The following is a 12,642-nucleotide window of genomic DNA, read 5'->3' as shown; positions in this document are numbered from 1 at the left end:
ATGTATTCAAAAATCTATGTGTAAATGTTTAATATTTCTTATATTTGTTGATGTCATTCTGTGTGCATGTGGCCTAAACCCAATCTCTGTGTGGCAATTTTAATTTAAACTTTAGTTGAACTCTACCTCTGATCATTTAAAAAAGGTGTGTACCAACATCAACCTTTCTCAGGTAATTACTGATCCTACAAAACCAAACTTAAGAGATCCTTCAAGGTTGTCCCTGATTGGCTCAATCTTAACAAATCAAAGGTAGAAAATCTGCAGTATCTGAACTTGGTGTTAGTTATCACTGCTCAATAGCCTGTATCACAATTGCAAAAATGAAAACATTAGGTCCACGCTTGGTATCCAGATCCTGAAACATTTCCATGAGCAGGCTTTTTTTTTAACTGATCTGTTGAATAGTTATACTCATGACACTGTTAAAATCCCAGATGAAGATCTAGCTCTTGACCATTTTTGTAAATCTTCTAATTCCATAGTTGATAAACATGCCCCTTTTAAAAAGTGTAGAACTTAGAACAGGTCTAGTCCCTGGCTTTCGGCAGAACGGTCTTCTTTACTTAAAAGATAAATAAACCTTGGATGCTAGCTGGGCATATGAGGGACCCGGGTCATTACCTTGCTTTTAGGAAGCTTAGAAATAAATGTACAGCAGAAATAAGAAAGGCCAAGTCTGATCATTATCTAAATTTGATTCCCAGAGCTTACTCAGATTTCACAAAAGTCTGTCCTACTGCTCCTGTTTTTAATTAGACTTCTATGCCTTCGCAGTCGCAGATTTGTCACTCCTTTTAAGCTTATTGTATGTTCTAAATGTTGTTTTAATCGTATCTTCAAAAGTTTTCTGTTTTTTCTGTCTCAGCTATTGTATATGAGATTATTTTCTCCATTTATCTCCAAGTTTAAATAAATGTTATTACTAGTGTGGCACTTTCTATGTCAAGGGGACAGTGGTGGTACTCTGTCCTGCATCATCTTTATTTCTGCTAATCCATGCTTCATACCATAAAATTGGGAATACTATAATAAGAGTAATGATTAATAATACACAGCTGGTTCCTCTTAACCCACAAAATCCTGGTAATCTGAATGGATGCCACGGCCTTTGTCCATCCATTTTCCCTGTCTTATTTTAGTCACACCCTATGTTCTCATGTTAGCCGTTTTTTTCTTCACTGAGGTTGAGATGAACTCCTTCCTGTAGAGAGAATTCCCCTTTGTAGTCAGACTTTTGCCTCAGAAAACAGTGGTGGGTAACTAATCTTTCCCTACTTCTGAAGGTCGTGGTACAATGTGATAAGTGAATCCAAGAAGTCCTTCAGCAGCTGTGGGTGATGTAAGTAGTACCTGAAATGGACCTTCCCCCCTTGGGCTGGACCAGTTATTTTTCTTTATCACTTTGATGATGATTCAGTCCCCGGGTTTTACTGTCTTCAGAGATTCCTTCACCGGTTCACCTGGAACAGACTAAACAGAAGAGATCTCTCTACTTGTTAATATTTGTATTCTGCTAAGGTTTCTTCTCTTTTTCTTTTTTTTCTTCATCATGTCAGTTGATGACTGTGTTTTGACTGTGGGAGTACAAATGGTCTTCCATACCTTTTCTCAAATGGAGTTCATCTTGTGCTAGTTGGAGGATGCCTGTTTAGGATGGTAAACAGTAAACCCAATATTTCCCATTTCTTCCATGATTTTTTTCAGTCTTGACTTAATTATTCCATTGTGTCTCTCCACGAAACCTGCTGATTGTGGATGATATGCACAGTGGTTTCTAAGGTCTATTTTAAGTTCTTTGCCATCAGTGAGATGACATTGTTTACAAAGTGTGTCAAATTATCACTGAAGATCTTTTCAGGAATTTCAAATCTAGAAATGATTTATTTTACCCGTGCTTTTGCTACTGAGAGTGCATCTGCTTGTGCACATGGAAATATTTCAGTCCATTTGGTAAAAACCTCTGTTGTCACAGAGCAGAATCGTTTCCCTTAACATTAATTTAGTTCAATGAAATCTACACAATAATGAAATAATGAAATCCAAAAAAATATGTTGAAAAAGATACACTGGCTTAGGGAATTATCTTCGTTTTGGTCTTAGATTGCCCTGTGGATTGTATTTTGCACATATTTGACCTGCTAGACAAAACTTTATTCATTTATTTTTTTCTAAAAAAAAAAAATTAGTAAAACCATATGCTGTAAAAACCTTGTTCATTATTGCTTCCATCCCTCCTGTTGAGACATGACATGGTCCATGGCTCAATACTGCAGCATATTTAAACAAATTCTTTGGCAGTATGGTTTTCCTTCCGGTCATTCATACGAGTCTATTGTAGATGACAATTGAATAACATCTACTAATGCTAAAATATTTGTAGTTTATACATTTAGCTGTGGATGTCAACATACCTGTTTTTCCAATGCTGTGTTAACACATACACAGTCTAGTGCTTCCTCTAAAATAATTTATTTTCTCAATTCAGAAATGTGTGTGTGTAAGTCACAACACCCGTGACACCAAAACGGCTTTCTTTTCTCTCTTTTCTCTACACTCCACACTGTGAGCACACACACCAAATCAGAAAGGCTTTTTTCTACATTATGGACTGTGGGGACACAAAACCGCTCTCTCTTTTTTTTTTGATTGTGTGCCAGGGCGTTGTGTCACGTATTAGATTATGCTTAAGATACGAATGGGTTTATCAGTCACATCAGAATCCATACATACTGATCCTCCCGTAATAAAATGGTCGGATCTTATCAAACACAATTTGTTTCTTGTGACAATCAAGTCAGCGAAACAGCGTATACACGTCAAGACACTGAATAAAGTTTGCCACAAGAACTCATACCATTTTATTTTCGTGAGACATGTGCAGGCACCTGTTCATCTACTGTTCTATCACTATGAATTAGTTTATCTATTATCAATAAGGATACTTCTACAACTACTATCAAAGTATGTCCGGACTTCTTATGTTGTCAGTTGCTATATATGAATAAGTGGGTAGCTACTGACAAGCATTAAGCATGTCACACAGTCCAAACATATAACATTTCAGGACACACCACACAGTTAACAACCACAGTGAAGCGTGTCAAAGCCCAAACATGTAGCATTCAACAGGACACTTAAACAACACATTCAAATCAAACAGTCAGACAACATACAAGAACATATACCCCAGCCGGCATTGCTCCCTGCCTATTTTCCTACAGCTCACTATGTGTGTGCACACCTTTATTCACAAACTCTTCAACTTATACTCTTTTACCGAAGCTGCTACAGCTCGATTGGCCGAAAACCCTTAGATCCTATTTCGGTGATAGAATTGAGGCTTTGTTCTGACCGCTCATTCGGTGTCGCTTTTCTTTCAAGCAATTCTCCCGGTTAGCCCGCACTCGGCTCGCTCCCAGAGCCGTGTTAAAGTCTACTTCGCATTCACTCTCTTTTCTCAGCAGACTTGGGATTTTATCTATAAAATGAATTCCTTCACTCAAACTATGTTAAAACTGCTTTGTCCTTCATATTTACCATGTCTAGAAAGATTTAAACAAAAAAACAACGTTGTACTTTGCAGTAAAAGAAAGAGCAAATAAAGTTTCAGGAATCCGAGTATAAGCTTACTTTCATGAGTTCTTCACGATTTCCGATTTTGCTATAAAATGAATTGATGGGGTTTTTCGTTCTTACTAACGAAGTCCCACCTTAAACAGAAAGAACCACACAAGAGATCAATATAAAGTTCAGCTTTTGCAAAAGGGGAGAGCCGTCGCTGCTTCAGCCACAGGTGTATGTGTCTAAGCAACCTACAACAATCTCCGACTCTCTCCTTGCAGCAGCCTGGTTTTATTCAAAGATTAGAAAAGGGGAAGAGTTTTACAAAACAAAAGGCTGCATAGAAATTTCAGAGCGTGTGACTCTGTCTAACATTTAGGTATGGAGACACATCTGTAACTTCAGAGTGTGAGACCTTGACGATAATCATTCAAAGAGATACATCTACAAACTAGTTTGAATCAGGCATTGTGCGTTGTAGTTTGAACTCAGTTAAACTCAGTTGACCTCCGGAAGGCTCTGTCCTGAAGCATCTCCCTTTGTTCATACTCACACACACATTTCATCATCACATGATTAGAACTAATGTAGTATAAGATCCATACATCACACATATGATTTTTATGGTATAGCATATAAGTGCAATTAAAGCACAGGAATATAATTGTAAAACAGGGTATATCATGAGATAACAATTAAAAACTCTAACATTTCCCTCCTGTTTATCGAATGAGATACAAAAAAAACCAAAAGCATATGCAATCATTTTATGCGAAGCAAGCAAAGTTTCTTTTGGTTCACTGTGGTAGGCAGAAACAGTACATCAGTCTACATCACTTGTTTTGGACATTTTCAATGTAGAGGTCATTCTTAGTTTCTTTATGCTTTACACATGTGAACAGTTATCAGAGTCATCACTAAAATCATCACTAAAAGCATCATCATCATCAGCATCTTCTGTGGGTTGGCGGAGCAGTTGTAGGTTCACCATGGTGGAAGTAGCTGCCTTAGTGATCACAGACTTGAAACAGGGATCACACAAGTCGTAAACACACAGAATAAGATCAATACACCAAAGAGGGGGGTCACGATCTTTAATATTGGTTGCCACCAGGTGCCGGTCATCAGCCATGCGAGAAAGTTCCATTGTTGTTGCGCTTTCTCTTGTGACATGGTTTGTTGCAGGTTGAGCAGGGAGGCCATTGCTTCGTTTATGTGGGTGTCATTTTCTCCAGGGATATAGGTACAGCAAGAAGTACCTATAATGTGACACACACCACCTTGTGCTGCGGTGAGCAAGTCCAGAGCCATTCTGTTCTGGAGAACCATCAGCCGTGTGGCTTGGAGTTCACGATTCTGGCCATTTTCTACCTGCAAAGAAAAGTTGACAAAAGACTGGAAGCGATAATTCAGAGTTTCAATATACAGTGCATGTTTTCCAATACCATCCCAAGGGAAGAGGGAATGTATAACTTTTGAGCCTGTGCTCCAAACCTTATGTTCGTATGGGACATCTGAGCCCCAGATAGGATTGTGTGGTTTGAAGATTGCAACACTTCTCTGTTGTCGCTTATGAAGGGAGGGTAATTGGCCACGGTAGATCTTATAGGTGTGGTCGGTGACCCACACCGGTGCACAGACTCCCGTCCAGTTGATGGGCAACATCGGATATACATTATGTCCGCATAACCACCACCCGTTCTGGATGAGGTACGTCCCGTTCGATGGTGCAGACATGTTGGTTGGGGAGCCTTCTCCAGTTGCTGTGGCAATCCCGTCTTGGCACTCAGAAGTGATGTTTAGAGCTCCCATCCAGGCTCCTCCCTGTGGGCAGCCCTTGCTTTTGCACAGATGCGTCTCATTTCCTTGAGTGAAGCAAGTGAAGTTCTGCCCTTTGGGAATGTGGAGATATGCTACTTGTGGTGTGGGTTTTCCTTTGATTGTAATGTTCATGCTAGCCCAGAACAATGTACTGCATGTCCTGTTTTCTACTCCCCAATGGGAATCAGAGTCATTGATCACAATGTTACCATGTTGAAACCCAATACCTGCCATTGAGGCCATACATTTCGCTTCAGTTTCATTCATCCACTTGGCTGCAAGATGGGTCTGCGTAGAGGAAGGGGGAAGTTTGGAACACACATAACATCCCTCAGCTCCGTCAGGTTGTCCCACTGTGGATTTCACATACCTGTACCAGGTATTTGTGTCGAATGGATGTTTCGGGTCCCATGTCCAGTCCTTGTAGTCCACATCATGGGTCCATCTCTTTTCCCGGTTTGGTTTGGGATTACTTTGGACACCTAGGATGAATACAGACAATACACACGCTACAGCCGCAGCGCAGCTGAGTAACACCTTTTGTGTTCCCATTGCTGCTCAGTTATCAGAGATGCAGGTGCACCCTCGGCCTATCAGAGTGAGGATCAGTTGGTTTCTTCACTGACGTTGAGACACCTCACTCTAAACAATGAGGTCCCTTTGTAGTCAGGCTTCCCCACCACTCTGAAATTAGGGGTCCAACACTCTCTGTAACTTACAGTGGCTGAGGTGGATCCAGCTGGGCCTTTCAGCAATCTTCACTGCAGTGGGTGTGGTCAGGAGCACTTGGTATGGTCCTTCCCACCGTGGGCTGGCCCAGTTCTTCCTTTTGATGACTTTGATGTACACCCAGTCACCTGCTTTGATGGGACTGTCAACCTGTGGAAGAGAGGAATCAGAAGGCAGTAAATTTGCATAGGACACGTCTTTCTGGTTTAGTGTCCTGATCATATAATCTGCCAGAGTCTGTTCTTCCTCTGCTTTCTGTAAGTCTGATGAAAACACTGGTAACCTATATGGTCTCCCATGGACTATCTCAAACGGAGTTAATCCTTCTGATGTGGGAGTGATTCTCATATAGAGTTTCACCAGGTCCAAGCATTCTGGCCATGGACGGCCAGTAGTTTCCATGCACTTTTTCAATCTGCTTTTGATAGTGCCGTTTGTTCTTTCCACAAGGCCTGCACTTTGAGGGTGGTAGGCACAATGATTTTTCAAATCCATTCCCAAATGCTCTGCCATTTTCTGAACTACTTTGTTCACAAAGTGTGGCCCATTGTCACTGTAAATGGTTTGTGGGATGCCGTGGGCTGGGATGATAGTTTCGCAAATAGCCTTAGCTACTGCTAGTGCATCAGCTAGCTTTGATGGAACTATCTCAACCCATTTGGAAAAAGCGTCGACCATCACTAAACAGTACTTGTGAGGTCCACTTTGTGTAAGTTCTATGAAGTCCATGTGCATTGTTTGAAACGGGTAAGAGGGTTTTGGAAAAGAGCCTCTTTTTGGTCTCATGTTTCCTTGGGGGTTATGCTTCACACACACAAGACATGCTTTACAAAAAATTTTTAAGTAGGAATTTAATCCGTACGTTGTAAAGTGTTGTTGTATGATAGCACTCATCCCTCCTGTTGACACATGGCAAGGCCCATGTGTCACAATTGCTGCTGCTTTGAAAAGGGATTTAGGCAGAACTGGTTTTTCATTCACTTGAAAAATCCCATCAGAGTTTTGTGTGGCACCTTTTGTGGCCCACATCTGTTTTTCTTGTACTGATGCATTTTGTTGCATATCTGTTAACACAGTTTGGTCAATAAGTTGTTTATCATCGGTGTGTGATAAAAATTTGTCATGTCCATGTTTTCCTGTAGCTGCTTCTTTTGCTACTTGGTCTGCAAATCTGTTGCCATTGGAGACTTCATCTTTGCCTGTAGTGTGTGCAGCACACTTGCACACTGCTAATTTGGCTGGCAACTGTATAGCTTGAAGGAGATCAGTCAGAAGGGAGGCATGTGTTACAGGTTTACCTGTAGATGTTGTCATGCCTCTGCGTTCCCATTGTTTTGCAAAATAAAACAAGGTTGAGAAAGCATATTGGCTGTCAGTGTAGATTGTTACCTCATGTCCTTCTGCTAATTTGCATGCTCTAGTCAGTGCAATAAGCTCAGCAGCTTGTGCTGACATTTGGCTAGGGAGTTTGGCTGCCTCTACCACTCTGGAGGGCAGTTGGACTATTGCATAGCCACTTCGATTGTTACCTTGTGGGTCTTTGGAACATGACCCATCAACAAACCATTTTTCTCCTACAGTGAGAGGTGTATCACTGAGGTCTGGTCTTGGTAACTGCAAATGTTCTGTTGTTTCCAGACAGTTGTGTGGTGTACCATCTTCAGGTAATGGAATCAATGTTGCAGGGTTTAAGACAGTACATCTTTTCACCACCAGATGGGGCTGAGACAGCAGTGTGGCTGTGTATGATAGATGTCTGGCTGGTGAAAGGAAATTCATTTTGCTTTGCAACAACAGCACGTCCACAGCATGTGGGACCAAAAGTTCCATTTTATGAAACAACACGACATCTGCTGATTGGGTGACTGCAAGAGCAGCTGCACAAACAGCTTGGACACACTCAGGTAAAGCTTGGGCCACTGGGTCCAACTTCTTTGAGTAGAAAGCTACAGGTTTCAATCTGCCACCATGGTTCTGCAACAACACTGAAGTCATGTAGCCATTTTTGCAGTCCACTGTCTGAACGAAGGTTTTACTGTAGTCTGGTAACACGAGAGTTGTGGTTTCCATCAAAGCTTGTTTTAAAACTACAAATGCTGTCTCAGTTTCAGGGGTCCACTTGATTTTATCAGACATTGTCATGGGGACACCGTAAATGAGATTCTGCAAAGTGTGAGTTTTTTCTGCATAATGTGGAATCCACGCTCTGCAGTAGTTGCAAAGTCCTAGGAAGGACATCATTTGTTTCTTTGTCTCTGGTTTAGGCACGTCAGCTATAGTTTGTTTTCTAGCTGTTTGTATCTGCCTGCCTGCGGCTGACAGTGTGTGGCCCAAATAGTTCACCTCTTTTCTCACCCACTGGAGCTTATCTTTTGATACTTTGTTTCCAGTTTTGCAGCAGTGCTGCAACAGGGCAAGAGAGTCTTCTCTGCATGCTTCCTCTGTTTCTGATGCCACCAAAATGTCATCCACATACACAAGCAACTGGCTTCGCTCGGGCATGTGAAAATCTGCCAAACAGGCCATTATTGCTTGGGTAAAGATAGTGGGGCTGTCAGCAAACCCTTGTGGCAATCTGGTGTAGGTGTATCCTTGACCCTCATATGTGAATGCAAACCAGAACTGAGAGTCTGGGTGAATTGGGACTGAGAAAAAGGCGTTACTGAGGTCAACTACAGTAAAGAACTTTTTATCAGGCTTTAGAGAGTTCAACAATGTGTGTGGATCAGGTACATTTGGAGCTCTTGTTTTAACTGCTTCATTTACAGCACGTAGATCTTGAATCATATGCCAGTCTTTACCATTTGCTTTTTGCACTGGAAAGATTGGTGTATTACATGGGGAATCTGGGCATGGTCTGATTATTTCCCCTTTGTTAAGGTCTGTTACCACTGGTGAGATGCCCTTCACTGCCTCATGTTTCAGAGGGTATTGTTTTACTCTGGGCCTCCAGTCTGATCGAGGTTTAATTTGTACTGGAGGTATGGATGTTAAAAGTCCAACATCAGAAGGACCCTTTGACCACAGTTTTTCTGGGATCTCTGCCAATTCAGCTTCTTCTTTGGCAGTTAGAAAAACGTCAGTTTGTCATGGGAGGGGGTGCACTTGTGCTTCGCACGTTGCTGCACCACCGAAAGGTTGTCTCCACATGTCACAGCTGGGACTGTAACTCCAGTTTCCGTCACTGCTCTCATAATCATTTGCAACTGCTGCCATTTTCGTTCTCATGCCAGCATCTGTCCAAGTTATGTTCTCAGGCTTGAACAGAGAGATATGAGGGGTAGCTGATAACTTGTAGCTGGATGCTCGATCCACAGGGAGGAGTACAGTCACAGCAGCAAATGACCTTCGGTCAGTGTACATGTGAAGCAATCCCACTACAATAGGAGACATTTTGGCAAATTCTTTGACGTATGTGTCATGGGGATCAGTCAAAACATTCATGGTGACATGTAATTGACTATGTGTCATTTCTGTCTCTGGAATTAGTAGTTGTTCACGTGCTTCTCGTAGCATTCTGCTAGGAAGGTGAAAATCAAACTTTGGGCTCAAATCATATGAACAATACACACTGTTGTCATCTGTGCAGGATGCATAAACGTCAACATCTCTGACTCTGCAAGCCTTCATTCCGTTTTTAATTGGGACGATGGCGATGCCCAGCCGGGTCATCAAGTCTCTTCCCAACAGGTTAACGGGGCATTTTGGTGAAATCACTACAGAGGCTGAGATAGTGAGTTTAGCTTCTTCATCTGCAACAGTCAAAGCTTTAGAAAAATACTCTTTGTGTGTTTGCCCATCTGCTGATTTAACCCAAATGCTATTTTGAGACTGTTTTAAACCTGGGACATGTGTTTTAAGAACTGTTTTGCATGCACCACTGTCACATAGAAACTCTGTAGGTTTACCATTTATTTTCAACACTATATAGGGTTTCTCTTTGAGTGCATTCAAAACGTCCCAAGCTGCATGGACATCAACAACCATCTCATCTGTAGGATTAGAGGAGTCAGAAGTTTTCATGTCTAGTCAGGAGTTAGACCTTCCTCTGTCTCCTCTTCCTCCTTTGTGATCATCTTGTTTTTTCTTTGGACAATTTCTGGACCAATGTCCCTGTTCTCCACAGTTCCAGCATTCGTCAGAATTTCTATCAGATCCAGACTGGAAGGGCCTTTGGCCTCTTCCCCTCCCTCTGTTTTTGCCTCGACCGCCACCTCTCTGGCTGCCGCGGAAGAATACAGTGGAGCTGCTGGATTCCAAACCATCGGTGTAAAACACATCTGAATTTCCTTCTTTCTCATTTACTACTCTCTCAGCATGTCTGGCCCATTGCATGGTCTGGCCGACTGTGCTTTCAGCGGATTCAACATGATGTTTTCTTATCCAATTTCCAATCTCAGGGCGGAATCCTGTGAGGAGACCATTTTTCAGCTGTTGCTGATAAGTAGAACGATCGTTAATATTAACCTCGATACCGCTATGTATTCTGAATTCTTTTTCAAATCTCAAACGGAAATCTTCAACATCTTCATCACTTTTCTGTTTTATTCCCGCCAGGCGGCCATAATCTGCCCGTCTGCGGTACAATGTTGCCACTCTTCCTGTGAGAGCGTTCCACTGAACCTGAAACTCAGCACCGAGTGTGGCTGGCTCATCATTTGGGGCAGGAAAGGGCACGTGATTATCACGTGCGCCAGTAAAATCTCCTCTGACTCGGGCCCAATCCTTCTCGAGTGAAGTCATGGCTGCTTGCCCTGCTTCAAGCCCATTTAATCTATATGAAAGGATGATTCCTAGCATGTCCTCAGCCCACTGGGCAGGATCCTCTTTTGCAGGTGTGCATCCTTCCACAGCTCTTCTGGCTTCTTCTAAAGTCCACGGCCTGTACACATACATGTGAGCAGAGGTGGGCGCTTGCTAGCCTGTGTTTCATTATCTTCTGGTCTTACAAACAAGCTTGCTGTTTTATTATCTCCCGAATTTCTCTGTTTTGCCTTCTGAATCTGCTTTTTGTCAACACCAAACTTCTTCTGCCACTTTGACATATAACGTAGACAACCAGGAAATTTGCCAACCATATATTTTTCATCACCTTCGGCACCTCTGGGGGAGGATTTACTGGTTTGATTACCCATTTTTTATTTTAATTTAATTTAGTACTCTGCGTATATTTTTATTAATATATGTCCTTAATACAGATTAAACTGACCTACTTCAACAAACTACTGGTTTGTGTTAACACCGTTAGGTTTCCACCAGTAATGCTGATTCAGTCAGTGTACTCTGTCATTCACACTCTCATTCACTCGTATTTACACAGCAGCAAGAATTTTGTACAGCACAAAACACAAATTCTTTCCCTGCTACTCAGAAGCAAACCTTCGACAAGGAACTACTTCTGACAAAGAGCAGACTTCTGCAGCAGTCTCTCTCACTTGGGACTCAAGGCCACTGCGTACAGAGCCTCTGACCCTTTACTTTCTGGGACTCAAGGTTTTTAGCCTCTGACCCTGTACTCTTTGGGACTCAAGGCCTCTCTTCTTACAGAGCCTCTGACCCGTAACACAGCGCTTTTCACTTACTTCTCTGTTGGTTCGTTTCACTCCGTCCGGATCCCGTCAATCCACCGTTGGCAGACGAAGTCAGACCTATGACGCTGGCCCAGCGAAGAATTTACCCCCCAGGACTTTCTTTCCAGGTCCTGTCGACACTGGCCGTGCACGGATTTCAGCGCGTTGTCCTCCGTCCGCCAGCGGTCAGGTATGTTGGGATCCGGGTCACGGCACCAAGTTGATGGGGTTTTTCGTTCTTACTAACGAAGTCCCACCTTAAACAGAAAGAACCACACAAGAGATCAATATAAAGTTCAGCTTTTGCAAAAGGGGAGAGCCGTCGCTGCTTCAGCCACAGGTGTATGTGTCTAAGCAACCTACAACAATCTCCGAGTCTCTCCTTGCAGCAGCCTGGTTTTATTCAAAGATTAGAAAAGGGGAAGAGTTTTACAAAACAAAAGGCTGCATAGAAATTTCAGAGCGTGTGAGTCTGTCTAACATTTAGGTATGGAGACACATCTGTAACTTCAGAGTGTGAGACCTTGACGATAATCATTCAAAGAGATACATCTACAAACTAGTTTTAATCAGGCATTGTGCGTTGTAGTTTGAACTCAGTTAAACTCAGTTGACCTCCGGAAGGCTCTGTCCTGAAGCATCTCCCTTTGTTCATACTCACACACACATTTCATCATCACATGATTAGAACTAATGTAGTATAAGATCCATACACACATATGATTTTTATGGTATAGCATATAAGTGCAATTAAAGCACAGGAATATAATTGTAAAACAGGGTATATCATGAGATAACAATTAAAAACTCTAACATGAATTCCTTCACTCAAACTAAATTAAAACTGCTAAACCGCTAATCTGTTACATGTAAGGCAGATGTCAAATTCACCGAAATAGGATCTAAGGGTATTCGGCCAATCGAGCTGTAGCAGCTTCGGTAAAAGAGTATAAGTTGA

Source organism: Leuresthes tenuis, unplaced genomic scaffold (assembly GCF_036924035.1).
Source record: "Leuresthes tenuis unplaced genomic scaffold, fLeuTen1.0.hap1 SCAF_6, whole genome shotgun sequence".
Lineage (NCBI taxonomy): Eukaryota > Metazoa > Chordata > Actinopteri > Atheriniformes > Atherinopsidae > Leuresthes > Leuresthes tenuis.
This window is presented reverse-complemented; position numbering follows the sequence as displayed.